Here is a 19635-nt window from a genome sequence, read left to right as displayed (position 1 = left end):
ACTGCTGTATTCAATCACAGTGTTTATAAGAGGGTGCTGTGTACGTCAACAGCTACAAGAGAACAAAATCAAGACCGGAGTGCAGAGAGAAATGATTGGTGAGTCACGAATCACAAATCATACTGGACAACCCCATTCAGACAGCCCTCACTCCGTGTGTTGGCTTCCTTGATTGCGATGGGAGATTGTATGACCTGAGCTGACCCGGGAACAGCAGTTACTCACTGCACTGCAGCTACAGTGCGTCCTTGTGGGTCCTACGGGTCTCCTGTACAGAGCGGATAATATGGCAGCATTTCCCCAGCAACTGCACTCGGGAGGCGACAGTTCCCCGAAACATCTGCCGGTGAAAAATTGCTGCTACAGGGCTGGCCTGGGGATACAAGATGAGAGTAATGGAGAGACGGTATACGAGAACAGGACAGGCCAACAGCTTCCCCCTGGCCAAGGGAACTAACCTCGGGGCAGAGCGTGAAAAGAGAGAGACAATTCTGTTGTTGTGCTACACTGACAGTACGTCACGTTTGGTACGAAGAGAGCTGGGAGAGAGTGATAAAGCAAAATAAATGAAATACAGCTGAAAGTATTAGAAAACGTTTTCCTCTGGTAAGCGCATTTTGACACACATTAAATGTGTTTTGTTTAAAGATGTTTTAATGGAAACATCTGAAACTACTGGCCAATAGACATATGAGTGGATACTGTTGTACAGATTATCATCAACAGTGAACATGACACAATTTAAATATAATACCACCCGGCCTTGAGCAGTGAGTGTCTGATGAAGATAGTCCATCTACAATGAATGCAATGAGTATAGTCTTATCAACAGGCCTCTGTCAGGGATCTGTTGTATACATCCAAGCAGTCCATGAGCAAATACACCAGAGAGTCAAAGCAGGAGTCAGTAATCCCAGAGAATCAGACAGATCTTAAGTTCTCATATGGGGGTCAGGCTGAATGTGGAGCGTGATGGCTACTTGCACAAAGGACCGTCCAAGTAGCTTTCTGTAGCCTATGCGGGGAGGGGACGGTGCAGTGTGTGGATAAAATATGCTCCATATCCGCACTAGCTTATAACAAAAAATGAAAAGACCATGAAAACCTATTTACATGTAAACAAAGCAGCGTATTATCACTTATACAAAGTACTAAGCACAGTAGAGAAGTTAGGAGTCACAAAGAAGTCGTGAAAAGGTAAAAGAAAACAAAAAAAGTAAAAACAGCAGAGGCAGGTTGCTTCGATCCCTCTTGGGCACCACACCAGATGTGAAAAATTTCTTTTTGTCTCTTTCACAGACCATGCCTCCAGATTGTCTTTGATCATATGTTCAGTATGAGCTGTTATTGTTAACATAACACTCTGAGGATTCCTATTTCTATTTCCATTTCACTGCATGTCTTACCTTTGCTTCACCTTCAAACTTTTCAAAATAGGAAAGGAGCAGAGGGAGAGAGATAGAGAGTGATAAAGAGATGAGCCGGTGAGTGTTTCACAGGCAAAGATGTTTAAAACATGAGGTTTTGTTGTCTGTGTTTTTGCTCTCAGCCATAATTAAATTCTTAATTAGCGGGCCCTCTGGAAGAAATACACAAAGACGGAATTCAATTTTGCAGCCCAAAATCCATACGGCCCACAGAGGCTGCTGTGTGGATAAGGAAGAATATACTGTACCGGCAGAGAAGACGGGGGAAAGGAGGCGGCTAAAGCCTGATTTAAGGGCTTTTCACGCGGGGAGTGTGACCATGGATATGCCCGCTTAGATCCATGGGGTTGCACTGTGCTCCACACATCGCGCCGGAAAAAGAAACACATTTCACCTCTTGGCGATTGGCAGGTACATTATGTGCTTGCGAAGAGCACAAACGCGACGATTTCACAGTTTCCCGCCTCAAAATGACTGTGCCCCGCGATAACCGGAATGCTCACCTTAGCTGACCAGCTGCTGGTCTGAATATATCCTAATGAAGAGCTCGATCAGTAAAGTACTGTATCCTATACCTCCATCTAGACGGATGTAAAGGAACTGGAGTGACTGGCGTGAATATACACTATTAACCTCTATGTCTTTCTCTCATTCTAATTAAAGTAGTGAATGTATGCTTCGGTCAGTACTGTGCTAAGTGGGTGGGCTAAAAAGCAGACTAATAGACACAGACTTAGATAGCATCTGATACAGACTTATAGCATGTTATGTAGACAGCACTATAATTGCATTGTATATAGTCATAGCACGCCATAGTACATATGTATAGCATATATATATATAGTTTATATGTATAGTCTCATAATATAGATATTCCACTGTTACATTCTTAGCTTACGCATGTTTTATGATAAATGCTTTTTTGTGATGTATTCCCATGCTTTTGTTCTTGCTTATTGTAAGTCGCTCTGGATTAAGAGCGTTTGCTAAATGCCTAAATTGTAAATTGTAAATCGTAAATTGTACAGTAACCGCAGTAACCGTGCTGAAATAGACACCCAAACACACACAGTCAAATGTTGGAGTGGCTAGCACTGCTCAAAAAAAATCACACCTGTGTGAGTGGTGCAACTCCGTGTGGGGGTCCCCGGGGGGAGGGGGGTTCCAGACCCACAGGAACGCACCCAGGGTGCCGGCCCGATTCCGGCGAGCCGCCCCGCGTCCGAAATGGTTGAGAAATGACAGAGTTACCGTGTGGGGGTCCCTCTACTGTACCCTCTACTGTACTGTCACTGTACTGTACTGGCACACCCAAAATTACCATAAACGTATACAGTTAATATGTGCGTGCGTGCGTGTGTGATTGTGTGTGTTAGGTTGCGCACAAGTGGTGAAAAACAACCATGCTGTTTTCGTACTCAGACGCACCCGCCCAGCCAGCCACCCACCCACACACATAGCTCCGTAAGGGAGTAAAAGCACAAGTCTTTAACAGGATTCAGTATCATAGCTGTTCCACCTTAAACTGTGGTTTTTAGAGTAGAGTTGGACTTGTGTATCTGGACTAAGTGAAGTAGTCAGTTATTCAATGTATGCTTTGAGGATTATAGTGTGATGACTAAGGGAGAGAGGGCGAAATCTCAGAACGACGTTCGACCTAGGTTGCGACTGAATAATTTTAAGTCGGGGCTTTTTTTTTTACGTCGCAGCGTGTTTTGAATTATACGTCGCAGCGTTAAGAATCCGTCGTGGCGTGAGGCCTCGTCGCGGCACTCGTCGGGGCTATATCTACCCGTTTGCGACTTAATAGGTTGCCTTTGGTATTTGGTGGTATTGAAAGGCATGCCTTTCCGCGCGCATCGTGCCCGGCGATCGGCCCACGCGCCCGGGCCCGGCACCACCGCGTGCGCCTCGCCGACCCGGTTCGTGGAGCTCTCCACCGTCTGCCTCCCATTTATCGACGATCCAGCAGCACAGTAGCATACAGTAGGCCTATTAATCATCATCAATGAACATGTGTCAGCCGCTGTTGTCAAACTGCCCCCCCCCCCCTATCTGTCTATCTGCATGCGCTACGACGCACAGAACGCAATGCGACCACCGCAAAATACCAAAGGCAACCTATTACGTCGCAAACGGGTAGCTATAGCCCCGACGAGTGCCGCGACGAGTCCTCACGCCACGACGGATTCTTAACGCTGCTACGAATTATTATTAAGTCGTGGCGAATTATTATTTAAGCTGCGGCGTATTGAATAATAAGCCACGACGGAAGATAATACGTCACGACTATACGTCTCCGCCGTGCCCGGATTTCGTCCTACCTGGACTGAACTGGAGTGTATTTGTTGTTGCAATGTGTGTGTATGTTTATGTTCATGCGTGTGTGTGTGTGTGTGTGTGTGTGCGCGCACGTGCGTGTGTCCTGGGCATAACTTTAAACTGCACCGTTGTAACTACCATCGTCAATGTAGTGCATGGATGCATTTGCAACTTTTGTGGACTATGTAACTTGCATACAAGCAGGCACTATTCACCAGTGGAATCTACCAACAGCCAACGCTACCTGACGGCCCCTCCCATGAACAGCTTAAACAGGTAATATAGACCCGGCGGCCTTCCAGCGGTATGCCCGTCCGCTGTCGAACTAACCCAGACACATGCATGAGAACAGAGAGCACTTTAACAACAGTGCAAGACTAAGAACTTTGTTTCCTATGGTGATCTAGCCTAGGACGTACCCATGGACTGGTTGTCGGAGTGTTTCAACAACTTGGGATGCCCACCAATTGCCCAAAGACGAGGCAGAAAGGCTGGCAAATTGTGCCATCTCTGCTGCCCTATATGGCGGAGCTGCCACTGCTTGTGCCCATGGAGTGCTGCTGAGTGAGTGACATGTGTGTTGTATCATGTGGAGTTTGTGAATGTCCTTTACGGCACCTAAAATATTTGTGTTCCTGTATGCTTTCCCCGTGTGTGGACACAAACTGTGTTTGAGGGGCATAGAGTAAGTGAATATAATGAAGGACTGCACTGTACCTCCAACTGTTCTTTTGACATCCTTTTCCTATAAAAAAAAAATATATATATTATAATTTGTATGCTCATTCAAACCTGAATCACAAATGTTGGGAGCGCTTGAGGGTCAGGTCCCATGGTGATGCAACTCACATGGAGGCAAACCGACACATTTACTTCCTGTCCGACCTTGCATTGGCCCTGCAGAGCTCTGCTGAGCTGGAAGTAAGCAGCTCGGCATCCTGGGAGGATGGAAGGCCTGCTCGGCCCGGCCGGCGGAGTGATGAAGCAGAGAGAGAGAGAGAGAGAGGGAGAGAGAGAGAGATGCGGGGGTGATTGCGCAGTCAGATCAGATCCGTGGAGGCGAGGGTTTTAGAGGTTTTAACGTGTACGCAGCACATGTAATCCGCCAAGCCCCAGGCTGGGACTCTTTTGCCATACCGTCGGATTCCCAGCACTGATGCCATTCTGATTCAGGACTGAGAATAACATGCATTAACCACATGAACTCTAGTGTCCTTATATTCTGGGGGGGCAAACATTTGGTGAAAATAGCCGACGTACAATCTCATCAAGGCCTCGCAACAATTTAGGCATTTAGGCATAATTAATCCAGAGCGACTTACAATAATCAAGAACAAAAGCATGGGAATACATCACAAAAGCATTTATCATAAAACATGCGTAAGCTAAGAAAGTAACAGTGGAATATCTATATTATGAGACTATACATATAAACTATATATATATACTACTATGCTATACATATGTACTATGGCGTGCTATGACTATATACAATGCAATTATAGTGCCGTCTACATAACATGCTATAAGTCTGTATCAGATGCTATCTAAGTCTACAGAAATGCTATCTAAGGGGGTAGGGTAAGTGCTATGGGCCATGATGGAGTCTAAAAAGGTGGGTTTTCAGACTACGGCGGAAGATTGGGAGTGATGCTGCAGTTCTGACTGCAATGGGAAGTGCATTCCACAGTTTTGGAGCCAGAAGGGAGAAGAGTTTGGGACGTGTGGAGCGTTGTCCCGGCGTTTTTAGTGAGGGTACTTCCAGCTTCCCTGCGTTGGCTGATCTGCGTGCGCGGGAGGGTTTGTAGGGTTCAATCATACTTGCAAGATATGGGGGAGCCATACCTTTGGTTGCCTTGAATGCCAGCATCAGAGTTTTGTATTCTGTGCGGGCAGCGACCGGGAGCCAGTGGAGGGAGCGGAGCAGGGGGGAGACATGTGAGAATTTTGTCTGGTTGAAGACCAAGCGAGCTGCGGCATTTTGGATCAGCTGGAGAGGCTTAAGTGCACATGCTGGTAGGCCAGTAAGGAGGGAGTTACAATAGTCGAGTTTTGACAAGACTGTTGTCTGGATTAGGAGCTGGGCTGATTCCTGGGTGAGGAACGGTCTAATTCGTCGTATGTTATAGAGTGTGAACCTACAGGATCGAGTGACAGCTGTGATGTGAGCTTTGAACGAGAGCTGACTGTCCAGGTCAGGACAACACCGAGATTCCTGGCTGTTTGGACAGACGTTACCAGGGCGTTGTCTACGGAGATAGTTAGCTCCCGCATAGCGCAGGACTTAGCTGGGAAGAAGAGAAGCTCAGTCAACGCGACACGCAACGCGACACGTTATGAGCTTGTATGTCGAGTATTTTCAGGCAAGATATTTGGTGTAGAGGGGAGAAAGAAGACGTGGGTACAGAGCCCTGAGGTAACCTGGTCAACTAAATATTATAGATTTAAGGTGTTCATTTAACCTGTGTTTTGAAATGCTTTGAAGTTTTCTGACTCTACAAGCAGATTTTCATACCGTATTGAAATGAAAGGTATCCAGTAACTTAATAAAAAGTAACATAGACCATGGCGAGCTGTGGGAAATGTTGCACGGTCATTTCCATCATACTGCCAGTCGTAGTCAGTGGGCTCTATGGGCTCCACGCTTCGCATCGCAGTGATATGTTATTCCATTAAATTAAATCAAAAGGTTTAATACATGCGTGAACTTTTTCTTAATCACACAGAGTACGAGTATCCTGTCAAAATGAGATTAAAACTAGAAGATGAAACATGAAGACATGTGCCCATTGATGTTTTCTGCATTCTGTGTACTTTGCTCCCCCTCCCACCCCCATCCTTCTCTTCCCTCAGTCCACACCTCCCAAAGGGAGGGTGAAGAAAAACCATGCATCAGCACTGTTGCAAAAAAAGAAGCAAGGACAAAAACTGTCTGCAGATTGAATTACCTTTCATAACACATAAATGCACAGTTTTACCTAATAGTTTTGTGTGACAAAAAAAAGTAAATCTATTAATGTTGTCTTTTTGTACAAATGCCTGTTAAGTACAGTAGTTGCATCCAGCAGTAGGGTGAACAAACAGCTAGCGAGTACGGAGTTGCCTGTATCACTGACTAGTGACTAAGAACGCTGTCATATACTGTATGTCAGAACCAATACATTCACCTGTATCACTGACTAGTGACTAACAACGCTGTCATATACTGTATATGTCAGAACCAATACATTCACCTGTATCACTGACTAGTGACTAACAACGCTGTCATATACTGTATATGTCAGAACCAATTCATTCACCTGTATCACTGACTAGTGACTAACAACGCTGTCATATACTGTATATGTCAGAGCCAATACATTCACCTGTATCACTGACTAGTGACTAACAACGCTGTCATATACTGTATATATGGCAGAACCAATACATTCATCAACTTCTCCATTCCATATAGTGACTGCAGTAACTAGTGCATGCAGCCCAGTTTACTATAGTGAGAGCAGCTCACAAGACTAGTTTCAAATGACCATAATAACCTGCCAAATTCTTTTGGCACATTTATTTAGCAGAATGAGACAATTTGCACTTTGTCAGCCTCCGTTGTGAAAAGAATATCCTTTAAATGTAGCTAATTTGTCCAGTATCCGTTCATTAAAACTTTGTGTGAAACTGATTGAGAATCATACAAGCATAAGTACAGTGTGCAATCCAATGTGTTTAACCTTGATAAGTATGATTAATCATTGGGGGCAGTGAGCATGTTGTCCTTTTCAAAGCAGAGCTGCCTCTTTGCCTGTAATCGTATAAATCCCCATTTTATACCCTTGAATACATTCTCCCGTTTCTAAGTACCCCTCCATGGAGACGCAGTCATCATGCTATTGCAAAGAGTCATAATTTATGCAATCAGACACATGCATGCATGAGCTACTAAAATAACCATGAGATAGATCTTCAGTGGGGATGAATCTCATGAGAATGTGTAAAAAAAAGTGACTGAAGTTAAAGCAGTGCCTTTTAAAGACCATAGAGACCCTACGTTGACTCTGATGTCATCTGATGAGATACGTCAATATGGGTTTATGTTACCCTATGAATATTACCACATAAAGCACACTGTTGTTGGGAAGCAAATATATAGCAGATGGATTCCTGCATTAAATTATGTTTAGATTGATTAGATTAGATTGATATAATAATAATTAGATTATTATTAATGTGCAGTCAGGGTCATGGTTGTATCTTCTTTGGGGAATGCGTGATGCACGCTCACTCAAGTGAAAGGAGATTAATACCAATGTTTAGCCAATGGAAGAAAAGACGTGTCATAATGTACTGCAAAAGAGGACATGATCTGTTCAAATGGATGTCGATCGTTCTCTGCATTCAGGCTCCTCTCCATTATTTATTTTTTGCTGTTATAATACAAAGTGCATAAGCATTCATTATTATTCCATTTTGGGTGGGAACCCCTTTTGGTGTTTTAAGCATTATGTTATACTTCAGCTATTGAAAAATACCAGATCTACAAGCTCATAGCACGTAGATCTGCTATTTTTGAAAAATCGTGAAAATGTGGCGCAAGTCATTGAATATTTATTCTTTCAGAGCCTGGAACAACATATTATCAGACGGGGGTCAGCGGCCAATTACATATAATTTTGGGGGTCCTTGACATGAAATATTGAGAACCACTGGTATAGAAACATGAGGTTTTTCAGAGAAACTGTCATGATTTAGAAGACATTTTTTTGTAATTTCGACGTCAGGCCTAAATGGTTTATTCCGTCATTCAGCGGATGCCGTGACTCGGTGTGTAACTATAAAGAGAAACTCTCATTTTCAGGGGATTATACGTGTTTTGGTGTAAAGCACCCGTCAGCCAGGAGAGACAGCCACGAGACAGGCTTACTCCTTCCATCAGCTGTCGACTACATCTCGTTGTGCTTGTCGCTCCGTCTGACATGCTGTATATAGGGATCCCACGTGTGAGTCAGATATCTCCCTCCATTACAAACCTTATTTTAAACAGGGGGGAGCATTTTCTTTTCCCGACACGTGTAGCAGACTGATGCATGGGCTCGGGGGCCGCTTTTAAAATGCAATTTATCCGATAGTTTGAAGGGGTTAATGATATCTAGGTCACTGTTTTTTGATGAGATCTAAATGTGTACCACACCAGCACAAGCAAAAAGAAACAACAAGAAAACGCAAGAGCGCACGCACGCACACACAGAAGCCTCCCAAGCAACTAAGCTACAGGATGGATGCCTTCAAACTGGGTCATAAAAGAGCCTTTAAAATGTGCCTCTTTTTCCCTGTGCAAAGTAATTGCTTTAATCTTCAACCTCGCCATGCATTTTAGTAGTTGTCGGGGTAAATGTTGAGCGCTGTGACGAGCAAGACATTCCTTGATATTACAGTCCGTGCAGCGCTGGTGACAATGACTCTCCCTGCTCATATAAACTGTTGTTTATGTCTAAACGGTGCACATTAGTCCTGTTTTGTTGTGAACGATGTCAGCAAGTCTGTACTCAGGGGGGGGGGGGGGGGGGGTTCCTACAAAAGGTAGGCCTACACTATGTCAACCAGAAAAGAAAGACACTAATAAGAATTAATCGACACCACGGCGCCCTATAGCTGCATTCTTCTAGCTACAGTGATTTCACGATGTGCTACTGCGTGTGAATAGGGGTAGCCATGGTTCATGACTCTCGTATTCATACGAGAGTCATGAAGAAACTTCACCCTGTTTTTTGCGCTCGCTGCATTTACAAGATTTCCGTATATATAAACATTCAGATTTCAAATATAAAGTACTCACAATTTGTCCCACGGGTGTTAGTTAGTTGCAGCTCCAGCGATTAGAATTTCTGCATCCCGCGTTGTTTAATAAAAAGCATTTTTATCCGAGGTGTTATTTTGCCATTGGCTTTCAACTACGCGCCCCTATCGGTCGGGAGGAGGGTGGCACTCGGTGTGTTCGATATAGGTACGCTGACCGCCCTGCCAATACAGACTAATAGGCGAGTGCGCTCCCGGTGTGCAACTGTGGATTTCCCAAACGAACCCCGTTTGAAAAAAGTAGCCGGGGAGCTCGGACAAAAATGCTTTTTATTAAACAACGCGGGACGCAGCAATTCTAATCGCTGGCGCTGCTACTAACTAACACCCGTGGGACACTTTGTGAGTACTTTATATTTGAAATCTGAATGTTTATATATACGGAAATCTTGTAAATGCAGCGAGCGCAAAAAACAGGGCAAAGTTTCTGCATGACTGTCATGATAATCATCATGGCAGTCATGTTCCAGGGCTAGAATAGGGGAAGTGTTGTGAAGAGGCAAACAAAGGCTTTTTCTTGCCTGGATTTGGCACTTTTTCATAGCGTGGGGAATTAGAAAAATGTGTATGGTGAAGCATGTATATCTGCGTGTAGAAATAGAATCATGTTCTGTGGTCAAAAAGCCCCATGAGTATGATGAAGCCTAGAAACAATTTATAATATTTAGGGCTGTTTTGATCTATTTAGTGAAACTTAATTTCCTTTTGCTCTGTCCTTGGACAGTCTCTTGCTAAGAGTTGTTAATTTATCCAGTGTTTTCAGTTTCGTTAAACCAATGTTTGAAACTGTGTTGCGTGTTGTCTAGAGAGACTATGTTTGCACCCTGTCTGTCTGCCTGTGTGTCTGTCTGCTCTCTCTCTCTCTCTCTCCCCCTCCCCCCGGTTGGCAGAGCAGAACCTCTGACCCAATTGTTTCACATGGGCCTGTTATAGCGCCACCAGGAGGCAGATGTTTTGCAAAACACAGTACACAGGAATCTCTATAGCCATATTAAACTAAACCAATCTTTCAGATTGTTCATACTCCATCAGAGTGAGGACCGCCCTCTGCTCCAAGCCGTTCTTTAAATACTTTATAATGTTTTTATTATTAGTGTGGTTGCCCGAATGGGCAACCAGACTCTTGTAACTGTGACACTTTATACTTATTATTATTTTTTCACAGGAGTAGTCTTTATTTTGACGCTTTATACCTCCCACACTGTACGCTGTACGCACTTGAGCCATATCTCAAATTGACCGGAAAAATCGGGAATCGTGTGCTTGTATTTTGTTAAGAGAAATGTTGTATAGTTTAATTGATATGAATTTATTAGTGAATTAAATTTCCCCATTGACATGAATGGGAAAAGGCAAAAATTCACATAAAAGTATTTGTTCCTCGGAGACTGTAATCACTATAGTTACAAAACTTTTAGGGATAATTCAACATTATCCCTAAAATTATTTAACCCTAAAATGTTATCGGTCGGCCTCATGGTGGCGCTATAACAGCCCACTCTACCTTTTGGCTTATAACTCTTGAACCGTAGGTCGTAAAATCAAAATTATTTTTTCCCTGGATTCCTTGGGTCATGACGCATCTCCCCATATAGGCCACGCCCATTTCCGCCATGATAGATTTTCCGCCATTTTGAATTTTGTCCAAAACACACTTTTTGCTTTTCCTCCTACAGATTTTGTCCAAATCTCACAGAAATCGGCACACGTGATCTCTGGACCCATCCAATTAAAACTGAGCCGCAGAATTTTGAAAGTGCTTATCGTTCGGCCGCAATCGTCTTCCGAAGTTAGTAGGAGGGGCCTATATCACAAAAAATGCCATAAATCACGAACGGAATGTCCAATCCATCCCAAATTTCAATCACATGTCCGGGGTGGTTCGATCAACCAAGTTCTAAAAGCAATTCCATTTTCATCCATAGGGGGCGCCGCAAATGCGAGAAATGTAACCGTTTGTCGCAAAAACATGAATTTCGGGGGTTAAATCCCCTCCGAATGACTTACGCATGATCTAAGGCGTGACTTGAAATTGTAATTGGCTGGCAATACTAGTGGGAGGGGCATATGTAAGCCACTGCGGCAACCACACTCTGCAATTTTTTTAAATTGCGAATTTTCTAGTTATGTTGTTGCTGCCGAGCAGACGTATCTGAGTGGAGCGCCCGATGTGAAGGTGAGCGCTGAGCGGGGGTGAATGGAGTGGGGGGGAAATCAACACCAGCAAATGAGCGAGCAGGACAACAGCCACCTGGAGTGAAGAGCGGGTTTTCCCCCTGCTCCATGCCGCTCACATGCTGTGCTATTGGCTTTTAAGTAACTGCTACTCCACATGGTGGAGACCTGTGCTCCGAGGAGCACTTTTTCTAGTTTCGTTTTGATACTTTTGTTACATTCAAATAGGGTAGTCTACACCATTTCGGGCCACTAACATTAGTAGACTTAACTATGTACGTACCGTACATACATGTGTATATGTATGTTTTGTTAAATAGACCGAAATAAAAAATGTAACTAAATATGATCGTCTCTCAAACACACCTTGAAAACAATGGCGGATTTGGCCACGCATCCATACCTGCATGTGTTTCTCAAAAAGGGCCTTTCTCTGCCACCCCCTCCTGGTGCTGCGGCCATCTTGGAAACTAAACACAATATAAACAATGGGGGGGCAGAGAAAGGCCCTTATTGTAAGCTAAAGAACCCTGATATATACTTTGTTGACTGGAGTCCCCCAGGGATCTATTACTATGCCCCCCTTTTTTCCTCTACACCAAATATCTTCCGATCTACAAGCACACAATGTGTTGCTGTAGATCTGAAATGGAGACACTTTTGCAGAATGCATTGGCTTCACAATAATTACAGAATAAATGAAAGATACATGAATCCATGCTAATCGGCTGAGTAATATTTCTTAAGAGCTCCTTTCTCACAGACCACTGTAGAGACAACCTTTCTGCATGTCTGCATTTTCCGCAATGCAGGGCAACTTAAGGGCCGATCTGTGACGACACCCGTGGCGATTCACACCCCCGCCGAAAGCTGTAATTAGGTCAATCTCAGCGGGGTGTTAATACCACTTTTGATACGGACATGTAGATTGAACTCTCAGTACTGTGCATGCTCGTATATAATCAGAGGTGACCTTTGTCGTGGCTCTGGCTGCAGCACCCCATATTATATTGTCATAACATCTTTCAAAAATAATCACAGCCATGTGAACTGAGCGGTGCAACTATACTTTTATTGTGAGTGATAGATACTGTACTGTATTCAGTACTGTACTGTATGGCAGTGGTTCCCAAAGTGGGGGCCGGCGGGGACCCCCAGGGGTCCATGAGGGAGTTTTTTTGTTTTTGGTTGGATACACACCTTAATTTCAAATTTCATATTGATTCCTTGTGCAAAAAGCTTAAATTCAGTCTGGGTTTCTTGAAGGCTTGCTTTGCTCAGCTTGTAAAAAACTGGTCATTGGTCTCTTTCTGTCCCAATTGGATTATGGTGATACCATTTATAGGTTTGCCTGCTCCTCCACCTTGGCCAAATTAGGTCCCTTGTACCATGCTGCATTGAGATTCATAACTAATTCACCTTTCAGAACACATCACTGCACATTGTATGCTGCAGTCGGTTGGTTCTCATTGGCATCTCGCAGGCTGCAACATTGGCATATTTTAATTTATAAAGCCATTCTGGGTGACCTGCCGTCTTACATTTCATCCAAATTCTACTTGGTCCAAAACGGCCTCAACCTCAGCTCAAAATGCTTGGCTGCGGTGTGTAGTACCAGCATTCAAATCCGAGGGGGGTAAAAAATGTCTGGCCTTCTTTGGCCCTTGGTCGTGGAACGATCTACAGTCCAGACTAAAATTGGTTTTGACAGTTCCCTTGAGAAGTTTCAAAAGGATCATCTTAGATGTACAGTCCAACAAATGCCACTCCTCTCCAAAGGTAGCATTCAGGAGAATATATTTTTTTCCCGAAGTCTCCTGAACTTGAACACAGTATTTTGCGCTGAACAAATTTGTTTAGAAATCCATGTCGTACAAACCGCATCTCCACTAGCTAAAGAGTGCTGGGTTGCGCCCCAAAAATAGCAGATCTACAAGCTCACAGCGTGTCGCAGTAAAACGCGTTGTGAGCTTGTATATCTGTCCAAAAGTGCCCTCTTACAGGATTTCAGCCCCTGCCCCTCTACCACTCTCTGCACGTCCCTGCTGCCTTTCATTTCATGGGCCTTTTGAGATGATGTGCATCAGCGCTCTTCAATTGAGACGTTCACCTCCGTCACACCAGCACTCCCTTCATGTTGACATTTATGGTGATATCCAGTGAAGATCATTTGCATATCAATCCAAACTATCCTAGTGGGATTAAGGTATTTCCTAAGCAGTGTATATAGTTAGTGATTTTGCATGCCATGATTATTTGATTTTCTATAACGAATATGACAGGAATGGTTATTGTCAAGGACAGAGTTGGTTGGCAAAAGACACTGTACACAGCTTTCTTCTGAAGTGTTCTACGGGGGTTTTTTTGTCTTTAATTTTCCCAATACAAATTAACAAAAATGTGACAACCAATAATTCTGAGCCCAAAAACAAAGGAGGTTAACTTAAACAGACTGATCAGAACTAGAGATGACCCGATCACGTTTTTCTTTGCTCCCAATCCGATTTGATTTTGAGTATCTGCCGATACTGATTTTTCCCAATCCGATATTTATGCCATATCACAATAGCACAATATCCCAAATCACAGACAATATCATGATATGGATATAATATTGATACCAGGGATGTCCCGATCACTTTGCTACATATCCGTTTCCGATCATTTGAAAATGGCCTCGATTTCCGATCACGTGATCGGATCAACCCTAATCGGAATTTAATTGCACAGCATGACCAACCTAACCCAAATGAGTATGAATATCAATGCAAATGAAGTTTAAAAAAAATGAAGTTCTTCAAAATAATAATAAATAATAAATTCAAACTATGCAAACGTTAATTTAGTCCCTTGTTTGTGCCGAATCTGGGTTGCACCCTCTGGTGTTGCGGGTGTGGACTTCGATGACATTAAGGAAGTATTTAGACAGGTACATGGTTATCTTGGTGGTCTAGCGAATCTTGTGGACCAGACCCATTGCAAGGTGCTGTACTCTGTCGTCAACCCTAAACCATTCCAGCCTGTCAAAGTGGGCAGGGGTGAGTTCGGGGAGAGAAGCCAAGTAGTAGCCTGACCAGTTTGTTTTGAGAAGTCTGGAGCCTTGTTTTTAGGGCTTTTGGGATGAAATGTCTTGGCTAATGGCTGCACTAGAACGTTCTTGCGGAATTCTTCTGATAACTTTCACAATAAAGCAGCTGAGGTTTTCCCTGTGAAAAAGAACAAAATGTATATTGGTCACCTCTCCATCAGATCCTTACTAAATGCAAGCAAATGAGGATGTAAACAGGGATGTTGAGTGATACAAAAACAAGCCTCCCTGACATGACGCGTGATGTCGGTCTACACTCTAGTCCAGGGGTCATGTTTTTATTTTCTAGATAGTCAGTGTGCCATGTCATTTTAATGACACCACAATTGCAAAACATATTTTGATTGTCCATGAATATAACCTTTTCCATTGTTATAATGATCATTAGACTCAGAGCATAACCCTCCTGCCACCCCAGTCAGAGTTCAGAGTAGAACGTAGAATTATGTGCAGGATGTAATTCGAATACAAATATAAGTGAATTAATTTATTTATTGATCTTTTAAATAGTTTATTTTTAACAAAATATCCTCTCTCACACACTTATGCCATGTGTGCCAGTGATCACCCTACTTTGTGCCAATGTTGTGCCAAAGCTTGCCTACCCCTGCTCTAGTCTACACATTCTACCAAGCCCCGCCCTGCTTGCATTCGATTGGCTGAATGCAAGAACGAGAAAACAAGGACACCACCCCCAGTTTGAACGGTGGGGGCGTGAACTTGTGACATTCTAATACAGCCGAAACCCCATTCTAGCACCTGGCTCGGTGGCGGGCCTCACTAGTCATTAAACTCTCGGCTCCAACCTCCTGGCACCACTATTTTTCCAACAACCGTGGACTATATCTATTTTCTGGACCACGTTGGAGGTGCATAGTCTCAAGCAAACTTGAGCCAGGACAGGCACTGCCAAGCAAGCTAAAGAGAGTTAGTCACCGTGCCGAATGTTGCAAAGTTTGATCGAGCCGATTCAGTGCCGTTGGACTTATGAACCGATAGGCACAGCATCGAAAATCATGTCTTGGGGTGAGCGAGTTGCCCCAAGTCCCCAACTGTCAGTCAAAGTGGCTCAAAGTGACTACTGGCCAATCACAGCGCGTATTTTCCAGGACATGTCCGAAATTTATTGTAAAACACTATCACGCTGACATGACAACTGGTTCCCTCTAATGAGGAAGTGACTGCTTGTTATAATATTAATATCAGATTTATATAGCTTAAGTTTTTATATAGTGAAAAATTAAACAATTTTTTTTTTAAACTTAAAGTAAATAAGTTATGTAAAAAGAGTCAAAGCAGTAACAAAAACAAGAGGTTGAGAGGTTAGCAAGAGAAAGCGTAAAGCGGTGGGGTTTGAGGGCATTTGTGAAGGGAGGGAGTGTTTTTGATGGGGGCTGGGGAGTGGGTTCCAAATGGAGGGGGCAGAACCAGAAAAGGCTCTGTTGGAGTTCTCGGTCCCGGTCGCTGCCCACACAGAATACAAAACTCTGATGCTGGCATTCAAGGCAACCAAAGGTATGGCTCCCCCATATCTTGCAAGTATGATTGAACCCTACAAACCCTCCCGCGCACTCAGATCAGCCAACGCAGGGAAGCTGGAAGTACCATCACTAAAAACGCCGGGACAACGCTCCACACGTCCCAAACTCTTCTCCCTTCTGGCTCCAAAACTGTGGAATGCACTTCCCATTGCAGTCAGAACTGCAGCATCACTCCCAATCTTCCGCCGTAGTCTGAAAACCCACCTTTTTAGACTCCATCATGGCCCATAGCACTTACCCTACCCCCTTAGATAGCATTTCTGTAGACTTAGATAGCATCTGATACAGACTTATAGCATGTTATGTAGACGGCACTATAATTGCATTGTATATAGTCATAGCACGCCATAGTACATATGTACTGTATAGCATAGTAGTATATATATAGCTTATATGTATAGTCTCATAATATAGATATTCCACTGTTACTTTCTTAGCTTACGCATGTTTTATGATAAATGCTTTTGTGATGTATTCCCATGCTTTTGTTCCTGATTATTGTAAGTCGCTCTGGATTAAGAGCGTCTGCTAAATGCCTAAATTGGAGTTGGAGTCACCAGACCTGAGGGATGTTATTTTATGTTTTCATCGTGGTTGGTGTTTATGTTCAGATGTTCTCTGTGGAGACATGTGTAGATTACATATATTGTGGAGGCTCAAACATATACATAATCATAGATGCTTGAATACTAAATGAGGCCAAAGATAGAGGAAAGAAAAAGGTACGGGAAAGATCCTTGGGGGACATGCAGTTCTTGGAGGAGGAATATACTTGAAATGTTAATTTATGAACAGGGATGATTTTTTGGAGGTTTTAAACTACACCAGGGGACATGTGGGTAGGGATTTTAATGCCGTTGTCCTTGAGTCTATCCTCAACCAAACCACCTTTTTGCCCCCCTGGGAGTAACACATGCAGTAAATACCATTTAGAGTATTTTGCACAACCCTATCCCACAGACAAGACATGCACCGCCTACATGTGTTAAGGTCCTGACACACCAAGAGTCACATCAGCTGAAAAGCCGTCCTTGAACACCGGTAGCCAACATTTGCCCACAGTTTCCGCGGTGTGCCCTGGAGCTGTGGGAAGTAGTCATCTATTACCGGTTATACCGTTCACCCGACTGAGTAGCTGAATCAGCGTTGGAGGTAACTCTCCAACGCAGGAGGAAGCCCTCCCTTTGGCTGTTCCGTTTTATTTATTTCAATTCAAATTCAGTTAAGATTATTGTGCCAGTTTAACCACTTGCAACCTATTTTGAATTTTCTTTTATTTGATTTGATTTATTTAGAAAAGCAATCATAATACAACATTATAATCAGAGATTCAAGGATTACACAGTAAAGTCCAAAGACTTATTTCCACTGAGGTCCTCTCACACTGAACGGAACAATACAAAACAAAACATGAGATTATTGTCAAATCTTTGAAAACTTTGTAAAATCTTTCCACAATGAGATGCGTCGTGAGCTTGTGTAGGTCATCTATTTTCGATACGTTTTGTCTTATTTCATGAAGCAATTGTTCTATAGTGTGGGAGGATGGCTATTAAGAGGAGACATACAGTATTCTCAATTCGTATTCCGAGCAAAAAACAAGAGCATACAGACAAGATTCAGAGTGGTGTGAAAATGCTCGATTTATTTTTCTCAGCATTTATTGTATATATGGAACATAACCTCAAATTGCACCTTTTAAAACTAAACTGTGTTGTATGGAACATGACCTACTGTGAAGCTGTTCACAAAAACGTTAACCTAACTTTGCTACTACAGGGAAAACACGCACATGTACATGTTACTATTTTTCTAGAACTCTTTATTCTATCCCTTTGTTTGCTGTGCTTGCTGTGTTTTTTGTTGTTTGAATATTATGCTATGCTGCTGCATTGTCTGTAACTAAGGAAGCCAAACAAAAATAAGTTGTACCTGTACACAAGGTGTAACAATAAAGTCGAACCTTGAACCTTGATGGAGACCCCCCCCCCCCCCCCTCTGTGTGCTATACAGACAATATTCACACCCCGTAAGTTAACATACAGTACAGTAAGTGTACACATCTGTGTTTGTTCCTAAAGATCATTATGAAAGTAGACAAAAAACTAAAATACCGAATTAAAGCTGCATAGTAGGCTACACATAAACCCATATGTCTTGTTTGCACCTCTAATACACTGTACAGATGTCAACTATCCACCTCTAATACACTGTACAACTATCCACAGTAACCTACGCAGTACGCAGTATATAAAACATTATCCAGTCATTCTTAACTAATTCTGTTCGGGAACCCCTTTTAGTATTTTAAGCATCATGATATACTTTAGCTATTGAAAAATAGCAAATCTACAAGCTCATGGTGCCGCTCTACAAGCTTGTAGATCTGCTATTTTGGAATGTGCCGCACATCTTTGAATATATATTATTTTAGAACGAACATTTTTTACTCAAATATTTGCTTCTGGGGGGGTCCTTACTCCTTGGAACAACATATTTTCAGGTCGGCGGCCAATTACATATATTTTTTGGGTATATATTTTGAAGGGTAACAGGCACTTCAGAGTATTAATTATATTTAAAAGAGGTCAATATGAGCATATGACCTCACAGAATGAAAATGACATAACAAAGAAAATGCCATACTTCAGGGGTATTCAACTGGCGGGCCGCGGGCCTTCCCCCCTAGTGGCCCTTGGAATAAAAAAAAAAAAAAAAAAAAAAGCGTATGAAAGTTACAGGTATGATGTGTGGTATGACAGTAATCCTAAATTATATTCCATCATATTCAAGGGCTTTTGGAGAGAAATTAGACTCCTGCAGTCTGTGTGTGTGTGTGTGTGTGTGTGTGTGTGTGTGTGTATTTTCAGCTGGCGCTCGTTGACGCTCGTTCTGTCAAATAGGTCTATTCTAAGGTATAGCATATACTTGTATAGACATATATCACCCTGTGCTCATACTGTGCACAAATGTATTAGCCTACATAAATCTTTGTGTTTGAACACAAAATGCATTTGTAGAACCCAAAAAATTCTGCGCTTCGCGCGCACGCTGTGCGGCCCTCCACACACAATCATTCTACAGTTGTGGCCCCCTATCTAATCTAGTTGAATACCCCTGCCATACTTACTAAACAAGGTGCATTTAAGGTGCAATTTTAAAATTAGTCCATCACTGACAATGCAGTAAAATGGCAAATTAAATGTCTCAGTAAAGGCTAAAAGTATCTGTACTATTA

The sequence above is a fragment of the Protomyctophum parallelum genome (assembly GCF_964188405.1).
Source record: "Protomyctophum parallelum genome assembly, chromosome: 10".
NCBI lineage: Eukaryota > Metazoa > Chordata > Actinopteri > Myctophiformes > Myctophidae > Protomyctophum > Protomyctophum parallelum.
The sequence above is the reverse complement of the archived record's forward strand: the minus strand, read 5'-3'. Positions refer to the sequence as shown.